We start from the raw sequence: 14,424 nt of genomic DNA, 5'->3' as shown, positions 1-14,424 counted from the left end.
GTCCAGTAATGCAGGCGTTGCTATACCATCCAGCACTATGGACATGAAAGGCCTTCCTCCTACGAACCGATGGTACCAGCTTGATGGGCCTGGTTGATTTACTCCTGGGTGTCGGCCCTCGGCCCCAAGGTTTGCTCGTTTAAAGGACAGTTCCGCGCTGTGTGGCCTGCCTTGTGGCAATGGTAGCAGATGAAGTCTCCTGGAGGGCGACGTTGGTCGTTGGTCCTCCCACGGGGTGGCGTTGTCCTCCTCCGGGGTGGCGTTTTTCTCATTCTTCTCCTCATCCAGGGGACATCCTCAGGGCTGTCGGCGAGTAGGATCCTTCCTTCCGGCTCGGGCTCCGTCTGTAGCTGCAGGGTGCTCAGGAAAGTGGCCAGGGTTTTACTTAGCTGACGCACTTCACAGCGCTGGCTGTCCAGCTCGCTAGGGGGCACTGTTTGCATTTTTGATTCAGCTGTTAATGAAGGAGCAGTGGGTGCTGCGGGCACTGAGGTGGCCCCACCCTTGTAACGCTGGATAGCAGTCCCTGATGTTTCCAGGGGCTGTAGACCCTTAATAGCCATGTCCTTGAGGGTGTCAAAGGTGGCGTCTGGATGATCTAAAGCCCACCACCATACCGTTCTGCTCTCCTCCTGGGACCTCAACCCCCAGATGAACTGTTCCGTCAGCATTTTATTCTCATCTTGTATTCTGGCTGGACTAACCTGTTTCAGGGCCCGCAGGGCTTCCTGTAGGTGCCAGGCGTAGTCCCGGATACTGTCCTCAGGTTTCTGGACACAGTGGTAGAACCTCATCCGGAGATCTGTCTCAGTGCGGTTTTCAAAGACAGTTTGCAGTCTCTTAAAGATAATGGATACTGATTCCTGGTCTGCGGCTGGCCAGGTTTCAACTTCCCGCTCTGCAGCACCAGTCAATTGTCCCAGCAAAACAGCGGCTCTCTGATCACCAGTCATAGAATACATGTCCAGTACACCGCATATTTTTCTCTTGAACCCAGACAGGGTTTGCCATCATACTGGGGAAGCCATTTCACTCCAGGGATATATGGCAGGGCCATGGGTATCAACGGAGTCACGACCCCTGCTGGTGGGGCGGCCGCTCCGGCCTGGCGCAAGTTGAGCATCAGGAGCGTTAACCGGTGCTCCGGCGGCTTGCTGGTCGTCGGCCATGGTTGCGCCCCCCTAGTAAACCGTAGCCTACCTCCTTTTCTTGGATCGGGTAGGCCGCAGCTGCGCAGACGACAGTCTCTTTCCAGGACCTTGCGTCTCCCTCGCGGCTGGAGTCAGAGCGTGCGCTTGACAACGGTCTCCTTCTAGGACCTGACGCATCCTGGTTCGGCGTCAAGGCGCGAGGCGGGGCCTGGGCTTTGCACGCTTCCAGTGGTTACGCCTCTCCGATTCCCGCGGTTACGCCCCTCTTCTTCCCGCGCGGTGACAGGAAAATGGCGGACAATGGCGGGAAACCTCGGGACTGGCAGGAAATCTTCACCACAGTAAGTGTTACAGTCTTTTAAGGCGGTGGCAACGGGCACAGAATCCTGTTCATTGCAACGGGCACGAAATCCTGTTCGTGACGCCAGAAGTTGACGTGCCCCCGGGGCAATGGGGTACTCGGCAGCTGGGCCTATGGATGCTGGTGGGGGATATCATGGTGGCTGGCCCGGTCCGTGGCCCAGGGCGGTCAACCAAAAAGGGGGATTGTAACTTGGATAGGAAAAATAAAAATAAAATAAATAGTTTGTGACGCCACCTGTGGTACCTGGTAAGGTTTACCAGCGCTGCTGCAGACCTCCGGGGGGTGATGGGATGGCAGCTGAGGTGTTTCTGCTCCCCACAGGTGGAGCGGGCCCCCGGGGCAGTGTGGAGTTTGGTGGATGGTGATGCTGGGGCTTGTAGTGCAGGCGGGATGGCGCAGCAGGAGTAACTGACAGAGACAGGGGATTGGCTTCAATATCTTTACTGGTGCGGATGTCAGGTACGGTCCAGGGTACTCAGTAGGGTGGGTGCACTTCAGGACGTCTCCCCAGTGAGCGGGTATAAGGCCTCCTGGTCCATGTCTGCCTCTCTGTATGCTCCTGGCCAGCCTGCAACTAGGCCTAGCTTATATGTCGTGCTATTCCTTCACCTGTCGCTTGGTAGTAGGACCTTCTGTTGGTAACCACTCTCCCTGGACGCTGGGGCCTTGTGGTTCCTGGTCCTGTAATGGGTCTAGCTTCAGGTCGTCCAGGGACTTGTAGTCCTCCTGGAATGCCGGTGATCCCTACTGGGTATAAAGGGACCCTGTGGGCGCGGACCCGGTGTCCGGTTTGTATACTGGGGTGAGCCTATGATGCTCCTCTGCCCCCTTTACTCCTGTCTCCTCTCCTCCTTGCCGTCGGCCACACTCGGGGCCCTCAGAACTCAACTCGTGCTGTAGGCCTTGGATCGCCTAAGCACAGCAGCCAGCGTGCTGCGTCTTCACTGGTCTAAGTGCCAGCACACTCTCCAACAACTAACTCTCTGACTGAACTGCCTGGCTCCACCCTCCATATTTATATCCCAAACGGGCTCCCTCTGGTGGTGTGAGGTGGAAGGGTGGAGGTGTTTGTATGTAATGAGGGCCTCTTCTGGAGAAGTCCGTCCCTGCACCCTGGGTCCTGTGGTACCTGTGCACAGCAGGGTGCCACTGCACACCGGAATGCTAAGTATAATATAGGACAAATGAACCCTGATGTACAAGACACAATAAGTGGTCATTGTCTAGTCCTCTGGGGGATTGGGTCAGATGACCTTTCCTGAGAAGGGTAGTAATGATGTTACATTTCTAAGCTGTGTACTATCTAGGTGATTGACTGGTGACAATAGCTTTTCAAAGCTCAAAAAACTGCTCTAATGCCAAAAGACATTCTCAGAGTGAGCTGAGAGAAGGAGATTGACTGTGATAATGTCCAAGTGTGCGCTTCTCTCGTACTCTACATGGTAATGTCCTTATTTTAAGCACTCAAATAAAATATGACTTATTTCATAGAAAGAGAATGACCTTATCCATGTGTTTGGAGTCTAGAAAATAGGTCTACTGTAAAGCACCACTCCAGCATTTTTTTTTTCCAGTGCTGGAGTTGTGCGTCTTATGTAAGGTCTCTCACCCTAGTCTGATACTTACCCACCGCTGTCTTCAACGTTTTTTGGCTTTGGTACCACGGCACCATCTTGTGACAGCAACTTCAGGCTGGTCGGAAATCAGAAGTTACGTCACAAGCTTTCAATACAAGTCTATGAGAGCCAAAACAATCTCATGGTCTCATGGATTTCCATTGAAAAGTGACCACCAGCTTGCTCCAGCAAACACAGCAGCGATCTGGCAAGTCACCAACTGCTGGAGACAGTCAGGAGCGGCGGTGATAGAAGGTAAGTATAAGACCAGGGGCAGGGACATTACATTTAGGCACCACTCCAAAGCAGCAATTAAAAAAAAACACTGAAGGGGTGCTTTAAAGAGAACCTATCAGAAGAATCACCAAGTCACAGATATTTTTTTCTCCTATTTTATTGCTGCTGCTGTGCATTCCACTTTGTGTTGTATTTGTCTTTTAATCTACCATACAGTTGAATAAATAAGGCAATTTTTACTTTGTGACAATTTTTATGGTATTTACCAAGGGGGCATGACTCACAGGATTCTCTGGGAGTGTGTCTTTAAGCTGTAGTACGTTGTAAGCCTGTTAATAAAGACTATAAAAATTGCCAGATTTTAAAACAAAATGGAATACTCTAGCAAAAATAAAATATAAGCAGAAACTTTCCACTTTTGATCTAGAAACAGGTTCTCTTTAATGAAGAACTCCTCCCATCCAAAAATTGTATTCTCTTAATATATTGCAGTCATCATATTATATAGCACTGTATACTTACAATTGCTCATTTTGTCTTTCTACCCAGATAATTCTTCTCTTTTCCATTATGTCTATGATATAACATGATTAAAAACTGAGTAGCTGAATCCTTCTAAGCTCTATGTAGAAACCAGAAGTGTCTTTTCCTTGCATGAGTCATCACTTCAAAAGTCCCTGGCAAGAGGGAGGAGCAGAGCAGCATGGTCAAGAGTTGAAGAGGGGGATGACTCATGCAGGGAAAAGAAACTTCCTGCTTAACAGAGAGCAAACAAAAGAAGAATTAACTGTGTAGAAAAGCAAAATAAGCAATTGTAAGTACACAGTGCTGTATAATATGATTACTGCAATATATTAAGAGGATAAAAACTTTGATGGGAGGAGTGTCTCTTTAACCCCTTAAAATCCAAGATGTACTAATATGTTTCTGCGCCCTGGGACTTAAGAGCCAGGTACGCAATAGTACATCATGGAGATCGCGCCCGCACACAGACTGTGCGGGCGCGATCGCCGCCGGGTGTCAGCTGATTGTCACAGCTGACACTCGGTGCTATGTGCTGGAAGCGGTCCCGCACCGCTCCCAACACATTAACCCCCGCAATGCTGCGATCGAAGTCGATCACAGCATTGCCGTGGCAAGGGGAGGTGATCGCGATACTCACCTCTCCTGCCGGGGTCCAACGCTGTCTGCCGCGGCTTCCCGGATGATTCCATGACGACCTGATGTCGTCATGACAACATCCGGGTCACCAGACAGCAGAAAGAAACTTTGATCATGTGCAGTGCATGACCAAACTATCTTCTGCATCTGCAGCGCTGACAACCTGTATAGCACAGGGATGGTGCTCCATCCCTATGCTATACATGCGATCAGAATAAAAAAAAGTGAAAGTCCCATAGTGGGACAAAGAATAAAAGTAAAAAAAAATGTTAAAAAATGAAAAAAAAATAAAAAAAAATTGTAAAAATATAATATAATATCCACCAAAAATAAAAATATAATGTACCCATCAATAAATATTATTATGAAAAAAAAAATGAAAAAAATAAAAGTACACATATTTGGTATCGCCATGTCCGGAACGACCTGACCTATAAAACTGTCTCACTAGTTAACCCCTTTAGTGAACACGGTAAAAAATAAAAATAAAAAACAAAGCAAAAAACAATGCTTTATCATCATACCGCCAAACAAAAAATGGAACAACACGCGATCAAAAAGACGAATATAAATAAAAATGGTACCGCTGAAAACATAATCTTGTCCCGCAAAAAACAATCTGCCATACAGCTCCATCAGCCGAAAAATAAAAAAGTTTATTTCTCAGAATAAAGTGATGCAAAAAAAATTTTTTTCTATAAAATAGCTTTCATTGTGTAAAAGCGCCAAAACATAGAAAAACTATATAAATGTGGTACCGCTGTAAACATACTGACCCGAAGAATAAAGCGGAACAGAATAAAAAAATAAAATAAAAAAAACAAAAAAACAATTCCTGAATTGTTGTTTTTTGTTTATTCTGCCTCCCAAAAATCGGAATAGAAAGCGATCAAAAAATGTCACGTGCCTGAAAATGGCACCAATAAAACTCATCCCGCAAAAAAACAAGCCGACGCATGACTCTGTCGGTCAAAATATGGGAAAATTATAGCTCTCAAAATATGGCGACGCAAAAACTAGATTTTACAAAAAAATGCGTCTTTTAGTGTGTGACAGTTGTCAATCATAAAAACCCGATATGAATCTGGTATTGCTGTAATTGCACCGACCCGAAGAATTAATTCATCTAATCACTTATACCGCACGAGGAACAGCGTAAAAAATTAACTCTAGGGTTAGGGTTTGGGTTGTGCTAGGGTTAGGGTTAGGGTTGGGGTTAGGGTTGGGCTAGGGTTAGGGTTGGGGTTAGGGTTGGGCTAGGGCTAGGGTTGGGGTTAGGGTTGAGCTAGGCTTAGGGTTTGGATTTTTTTCAAAAGAAAAAGACAAAAAGGTGACGATACAGTGACATGTTTTTTTTTGGGTGTCTAACAACCCTGAAACATGCGAGCGGGGACTCGAGCAATACATGGTGCATACCTGAGTACCTGATGCAAACTCAAGTAGCCAACCATTGTGCTCAAGACTAATGACAACTTATTCAATATGATGACCTAATGTTATCAAATTCTGTGTCGTACCTCTGGGTTCAAAATGTTCACTATACCTCTTGATAAAGTCTCTGAGGAGTCTAGTTTTCAAAATGGTGTCACTTGTAGGGGGTTTCCGCTGTTTAGGCACATCAGGGGCTCACCAAATGCAACATGGCGTCCGCTAATTATTCAAGCAAATTTTACAGCCAAAAAGTCAAATGGAGCTCCTTCCCTTCCGAACCCTGCCATGTGCCCAAACTGTGTTTTTTTTCCCACATATGGGGTATCTGCGTGCTCAGAGGAAATTGCATGACAAATTTTGTCGTCCATTTTTTCCTGTTACCACCGAGAAAATAAAAAAAAATGGGTCTAAAGTAACATTTTGTGAAAAAAAGTTGAATGTTAATTTTTTTCTTCCACATTCCAAAAATTCCTACGAAGCACTTGAAGGGTTAATAAAGTTCTTGAATGTGGTTTTGAGCACCTTGAGGGGTGCAGTTTTTAGAATGGTGTCACTTTGGGGTATTTTCTGTCATAAAGACCCCTCAAAGTGACTTCAAATGTGATGTGGTCTCTAAAAAAATGTTTTTGTAAATTTTGTTGGAAAAATGAGAAATTGCTGGTCAACTTTTAACCCTTATAGCGCCCTAATAAAAAAAAAAATTTGGCTCCAAAATTGTGCTGATGTAAAGTAGACATGTGGGAAATGTTATTTATTAACTATTTTGTGTGACATAGCTCTCTGATTTAAGGGCATAAAATTCAAATTTTGAAAATTGCAAAATTTTCAACATTTTCACCAAATTTCCGTTTTTTTCACAAATAAACGCAAGTGATATCGAAGAAATTTTACCACAATCATGAAGTACAATATGTCACGAAAAAACTCGGAATCAGGGGGATCCGCAGAAGCGTTCCAGAGTAATTACCTCATAAAGTGACATTGGTCAGAATTGTAAAAATTGGCCTGATCATTAACGTGCAAACCACCCTCGGGGGTAAAGGGGTTAAGGACAAAAAAAATGTGAAGCAAAGATCACACAAACTTATTACAGATGTTGTCCAGGTCAGATGTAATTACAAGACTCTTGCATTTCAAACTACTAAGTCATAATACTATACATGTATACTATGTACTAATATAGAACATAAATGGTGGTTCAATATCCAGTTTATTCTTCCGGTTGGTCCAAATATCCTAGGAGGTGTCCATTTTACATTGATCACCTTTAAATTGCTTAAATTTAAATTGTTTAAATACAGTTCTGTTTTAAGCTGCTGACACTGGATCCTCCACTGCCACATCGATGACATATCTTCGGTCACCGTTGCTACTAATCACTGGCCACAGGGGTGACTTCTTGACTCTGGGGATGTCATCAATACAGCCTATGACTGGCTACCACAGTCATATGGCACAGGGCAAACCTCCTCATTGCAGTGAGGAGACAACAGGAAGCTACTCAGGACACTGGTGAACAATAGTGTTGAGCGAACATGCTCGACACTGCTCGGTACTCGCCCGAGCATCACGCTACTCGGGATAATCGGCGAGCACCGAGCATTTCCGGGTTACTCGGGCGGGAGCTCGGGTCTCCGCCCTGCATGTTTGGCGCTCTTTACAGAGCCAATGAACATGCAGGGATTGCCAGCCAGTCACTGTAATGCCGCAGCCATGTTGTTTGTGGGCATTACAGTGATTGGCTGGCCGCACAGCGTCACCTCAAGTATTTAAAACCGGGCGCCGCCATCTTGGACACAGTCGCTCCGGATCAGACAATGTAGGGACAGCGCTGCTGATTTAGGGAGAGATATATCCTGCAAAATAGTTAGTGTAGGGTCTGTAAAGGCTGCCAGATCAAACAAACAGTCCTTCTCAGGACTAATATCCATCCCAGGTATATCAGGCAGGCAGGCAGGCTGTATAGGAGACGCAGTGGTTATACCAGCAAACGCTGCATTACAGTCCTGTGTGCTGCTCCTGTTGCTGAAATTGCTGGACTTAGCTCCAGGTCCCGGGGGCCAGGAAAAATCCTTTTTTTTTATCTAAATCCTCTTTTTTTTTTCCTCCTTCACAATGTACAAATACCCATCTTATTAACCTTTTGGTGCCCCCCCCCACCAAAAAAAAAAAAAAGTGTGCCTCTGATTTTTCAGACACAAATATATCTGTTGAAAATAGTCTGGTGTAGGCCAGAGAAATAGAAGTGTGGTTTTGCAGTTCTATGGGCCATTTGTATCTAAAAAAAACAGTTTGAGTGTGTCGCTCACTGTTCAGCCGCAAATATATATATATTTTAAAAAGCCTGGTATACACCAGTAAATTATTACTGTGGTTTTGATGTTCCACGGTAAAACATCTCTATTATCCTGTTTTTGGCATTTTTTGCTGTATAAAAATAATAAGTGTCTCCCTGATTTTTCAGACACAAATATATCTGTTGAAAATAGTCTGGTGTAGGCCAGAGAGACAGAAGTGTGCTTTTGCTGTTCCACGGTAAAAAATCTCTATTATCCTGCTTTTTACATTTTTTGCTGTAAAAAAAAAAAAAATAGTGTCTCCCTGATTTTTCAGACACAAATATATCTGTTGAAAATAGTCTGGTGTAGGCCCGAAAAATGCAAGTGTGGTTTTGCAGTTCCACGGTACAAACCTCTGTATTATCCACTTTTGGGCCATTTGTATCTAAAAAAAACAGTTTGAGTGTGTCGTTCACTGTTCAGCCGCAAATATATATATATTTTAAAAAGCCTGGTATACACCAGTACATTATAACTGTGGTTTTGCTGTTCCACGGTAAAAAATCTCTATTATTCAGGTTTTGGTAGTTTTGCCGTAAAGAAAAACAGTAGTGTCTCCTGACTGTTGTGACACAAAAATATATCTGTTGAAAATAGTCTTGTGCAGGCCCGACATCCCAGTGTGGTTTCGCAGTTCCACGGGTCAAATCGCTGTACTATCCAGTTTTGGGCCTTTGGTATCTAAAAAAAAAGCAGTTTGAGTGTGTCGCTCACTGTTCAGCCGCAAATATCTCTATTTAAAAAAGTGTGGTATACCCCAGTAAACAATAACTGTGGTTTTCCTCTTCCACGGTTCTAATCTACTCTTTATTACCCTTTTTCCATTGATAGTGCAAGTGTAAGCTATTTTACTTCATTTACAATGGGCAAGGCGCGTGGCAAGGGACGTGGAAGTGGACGTTCTGGTGATGGTTCGTGCAGAGGACGGGGCCGTCGCCAAGGTGAAAATGTGCCACAACCAACAGCCACATCTTCTCGCTCCCACTTCTTGACCGAATTACTAGGGAAGCACAGAACAACACAAGTATTGAGAACTGATCAGTGTGAACAGGTTATTAATTGGATAGCAGACAATACTTCCAGTTACCTGGGCACCACCACCTCTGGTCTGTCTTCCACACGGTCAACTCTTAGTAGCCGTGAGTCTCGACCGCATACTCCTCCTCACCCTGATGCTCCTTCCTCCCACCATGCCGAGTGTCGTCAGACAGCAAGTGATCCCACACTGGGACACTCTGAAGAGCTGTTCACTGGTCCATTTCCATATTTGGGCCCCTCGCCTGATACGCTTGAAGTGGTGGAAGAGGAGATCCCATGTTGCGATGCCCAAATATTTGAACAGCCACGGCCACAGGAAGTCGACGTTGGCAATCTGTCACAAGAGGTGGATGATGACGAGACACAATTGCCAGGAAGTGAGGAGGAGGATCGTGACCCAACGTGGAAGGAGGACATGCAGAGTGAGGCCAGCAGCACACAGGGGGAGGGAGGCAGAGTACCCCAACAGGCAGGAAGAAGCAGTGTGGTGGCCGCAAACAGAAGGCAGGCAACCGTTCCCCGTAACACCAACACGAGGGACGTTGCCAGTACAAGCGGTAGGTCTTCCAGAGTCTGGAATTTTTTTAAAGACTCTGCTGATAACCCCAAAAAGGCCATATGTTCCACCTGCCATGCCAGCATCAGCAGGGGTGACAAAACTACCAGCCTGACCACCACCAGCATGATCAGGCACATGGCAGCAAAGCACCCGACTTTGTGGGGCGAAACCCAGGGTCCACGACCAGTGTCAGCGGGTGTCACCACTGCTTCTTCCACTGTTGTGCGTGCAATAGAACCCCCTGTTGTGTGTGCAAGGCAATCCCCTGTCCATACTGCATGTAAAGATGCCCCCTCCTCTCAGTCTTCACTTGTTATGGCAGTTTCTCAAGAAACAGCATCAACGTCCACGTCCACGTCCCACCGCAGCATTCAATTGTCCATATCCCAGACCTTTGAACGAAAGCGGAAATTCGCAGCTAACGCCCCACAGGCCACAGTCCTAAATTCGCACATTTCACGACTGATTGCATTGGAAATGCTGCCTTTTAGGCTGGTGGAGACGGAATCCTTCCGCAATCTTATGGCGGTGGCCGTCCCTCGGTACTCGGTCCCCAGCCGACACTATTTTGCCCAGTGTGCCATCCCCGCACTACACAAGCACGTGTCCCAAAGCATCTGCTGTGCCCTCAACAACGCAGTTACTGGGAGAGTCCACCTGACAACGGAAACGTGGACAAGTGCTTGTGGCCAGGGACGGTACATCTCTCTGACGGCACACTGGGTAAACATAGTGGAAGCCGGGACCCAGTCGGACCTTGGGACGGAACACATCCTCACCACACCGAGGATTGCGGGCCCTATGTCAGTCAGAGTTGCCCCCACAGTGTACAGCTCCTGCGCATCCTCCTCCTCATGTTCAGCCTCCATCTCAGATATCACCACATCAGTTACAAGCTGGAAGCACTGCAGTACTGCCTCCGCCAAGCGGCAACAGGCTGTGCTGAAACTCATAAGCTTAAGTGATAAACCTCACACTGCTTGTGAGTTGTGGACAGCTGTGAAAGAGCAGGCAGATCTGTGGCTGAGACCGCTGAACCTACATCCCGGCATGGTCGTGTGTGACAATGGCCGTAACCTGGTGGCGGCTCTGAGGCGAGGTGAGATCACACACGTACCATGCCTGGCTCATGTGCTTAACCTCGTGGTTCAGCGGTTTCTTAAATCGTACCCCGAGTTGCCAGATCTGCTCGTGAAAGTACGCCGCCTGTCAGCTCATTTTCGCAAGTCGGCTACAGCTTCCGCCGCCCTTGCTGTGTTGCAGCAGCGTTTGCAGCTTCCGGCACACCGACTGGTGTGTGATGTCCCCACACGTTGGAACTCTACCCTCCACATGTTGCAAAGGATTTGTGAGCAGAAGAGAGCAGTTGTGGAGTACCAGCTGCAACAAGGCTGTCGATATTCAGGTCAGACTCCACACATAAGACCTCAGGAGTGGACCTGGATGTGTGACATATGTACCATCCTGACAAACTTTGAGGAGGCCACCAAGATGGTGAGTGGCGATGACGCCATCATTAGTGTCAGCATCCCACTTGTCTGTCTTTTGCAACGCTCTCTGCAGAGAATTAAAGAGGAGGCATTGCAGCCAGAGTATGATGAGATGGATCAAGAAGCCGTAGCGGGCGATTACACACAGCCCAGCCTCATCTCATCCCAACGTGCATTGGGGGACAATGAGGGAGAGAAGGAGGAGGAGGAAGAACAGGAGCTGCTATCATGCGTTGTAGACGGTAGTACCTGTACAAGTGTCATACCTTCGGTTCAGCATGGGTGGCCTGAGGACAGGGGGGAGGAGGAAGAGGAGGAGGAGGAGAAGGAGAGCATGGTCAGTCGTCATCTTGGTGAGGACACGGAAATCTTGCCCGTTACCAGTCTGGCACGCATGGCTGACTTTATGTTACGCTGCCTTAACCGTGACCCTCGTGTTGTCAAAATGTTGGGTGACAGTCATTACTGGTTGGTGACACTTGTAGACCCCCGCTACAAGGAGAACTTTCACTCTCTTATTCCTGAGGTGGAGAGGTCTACAAAAATGGGGCAATACCAGAAGGCCCTTGCTGCAGAACTCTTAAAAAAATTCCCATCTGAACACGCTAGCGGCAGAGGTCACAGTTCGTTGCCCAACCAAGGCGTACAGGCGAGAGAGATGCAACTCCAATCCAGCAGAGGCAGGGGAACACTATCAACGTTCTGGGACAGTTTTCTGACACCCGCCCAGCTTACAGGCCCTGAGGCGCGGGGTACTCTCACAAGGAGTGGAAAGTTTCAAAAGATGGTGAGGGAGTACCTTGCCGATTGTACCAGCGTCCTCCGTGATTCCTCTGCGCCTTTTAATTATTGGGTATCCAAGCTGGACACTTGGAATGAACTCGCTCTGTACGCCTTGGAGGTCCTGGCCTGCCCTGCCGCTAGCGTGTTATCGGAGCGTGTTTTTAGTGCCGCTGGGGGAATTATAACTGATAAGCGCACTCGCCTGTCAACTGACAATGATGACAAGCTGACCCTTATCAAAATGAACAAGGGCTGGATTGGGCCAGACTTCTCATCACCACTAAATGACAGCAGAGTAACATAAAGTCAAATCCACTGTGTTATTTCGGGAGGTGTATTCACATGCACCGCTTCACACCCACACATGGGTATACGCTTCCTCATTTCGGCTGTTTAATCTTCTTCTCCTTATCCTCAGCCTCCACCACCACTATACCACCAGGGTGCCAGCATTGCAAGTTCCTCCGTCCTAATTTTTGGCAGCTTTTGCTGGGAAAGCATAAGCAAATACCATGGGACACCCACTCCCCAATAATGGGACTTATGTTTGTAATATGCTGTACTGCATGGCTCTTGTAAGGGGCATTGCAAGTTGCTCCGTCCTAATTTTTGGCAGCTTTTGCTGGGAAAGCATAAGCAAATACTATGGGAGACCCACTCCCCAATAATGGAACTTATGTTTGTAATATGCTGTACTGCATGGCTCTTGTAAGGGGCATTGCAAGTTGCTCCGTCCTAATTTTTGGCAGCTTTTGCTGGGAAAGCATAAGCAAATACTATGGGAGACTCACTCCCCAATAATGGGACTTATGTTTGTAATATGCTGTACTGCATGGCTCTTGTAAGGGGCATTGCAAGTTGCTCCGTCCTAATTTTTGGCAGCTTTTGCTGGGAAAGCATAAGCAAATACTATGGGAGACCCACTCCCCAATAATGGGACTTATGTTTGTAATATGCTGTACTGCATGGCTCTTGTAAGGGGCATTGCAAGTTGCTCCGTCCTAATTTTTGGCAGCTTTTGCTTGCAAGGCATAAGCAAATACTATGGGACACCCACTCCCCAATAATGGGACTTATGTTTGTAATATGCTGTACTGCATGTGACGCGCCCCCTGGGCCGTGTGTACACGTGTGTGGGATACCCGGTGCCGGGTCTCTGGGGTCTGTAGTCTCCGTGGCGGTGACCCGGTCCCGTGGCTCAGGCTGGTCAAACCAGTGGCAATCTTTCTTAGGTTTTGAGGTTAATTGTCCGACTGCGCCACCCGTGGATTGCGGTCAGGGAGTACCACCGCTGCGAGGCAGACCGCTGAGGCTGGTGTTGTGTGCGCAGCATAAAATGGGATAACTCCCCTCGGGAAGAGTATAGCCTCAGGGCAGTGAGTGTGGATGATGGGGGTGATGGTGCACGAGCGCAGCAGGAATGACTCAGAGTCTTTGCAGTGCAGTTCAGGGTCTTTACTGATGATTATAAGGTAGACCCTCCCGGGAGTACTGGCTAGCATAAGAGGCCTGGTCAGTCTGTGAGCAAGCAGGAGTTCCCCTGGCCAGGTGGAGTTGTAGGCCTCCCCGTCTGTCTGCACTCTTCCTGGCTACCTTGCTGTAAGCGGGTAGAAGTAGCCCACATCCCTGAGTGTACCGTGTAGTGCTCACCCGTATGGCTGGTGACTTGGGGCCTTCTGTTAGCCTCCGTTCCACGACGGCGGTGCTGGTCCCTTGCTTGTGACTGAGCCTCCGGGCTTCTATGGCCAGAGGACCTGAAATCCCCTGCCGGCTGGTTTCTGCTGCTGGATATATAAGTCCTCACAGCTTCGGACTCCTGTGTCCGGTTCCTATTGTCTTCTGCCAGGGCGAGCTCTGCTCAGCTTCCAGCCCCTCGTCTTTAGCTCCTAGCTCCTACAGAGCTCCTTGCTGTTACTTTCCCTTGCTCTCACACTGACTCTGACTGTTCTCTGTTCTCTGACTCACTCAACCCCACCCCAGATCCAGTTTATAAGGGCAGAATTCTCCCCTCCCAGGACTGGGGCAGGAGGATGTTGCATGTTTAAGGGATCCTGACCAGGAAACCTCCCACTTGCTCTCCGACGTAATCTCTATTACTGTGGTGACCAGACCCCTGGGGTGCCACACATGGCTCTTGTAAGGGGCATTGCAGTTCCTCATAATTTTTGGAAAGCATTCCATTCACTGCTTAGGCCAACAGTGCACAGGAGACCCAGTTGCTATAAATGGAAAAAAAGGTTTAGTTAACGCCCTCT

Source organism: Phyllobates terribilis, unplaced genomic scaffold, assembly GCF_046119375.1.
Source record: "Phyllobates terribilis strain yellow unplaced genomic scaffold, ASM4611937v1 Scaffold_2__4_contigs__length_985480577, whole genome shotgun sequence".
Taxonomy (NCBI): Eukaryota; Metazoa; Chordata; class Amphibia; order Anura; family Dendrobatidae; genus Phyllobates; species Phyllobates terribilis.
Note: the sequence above shows the minus strand (reverse complement) of the source record.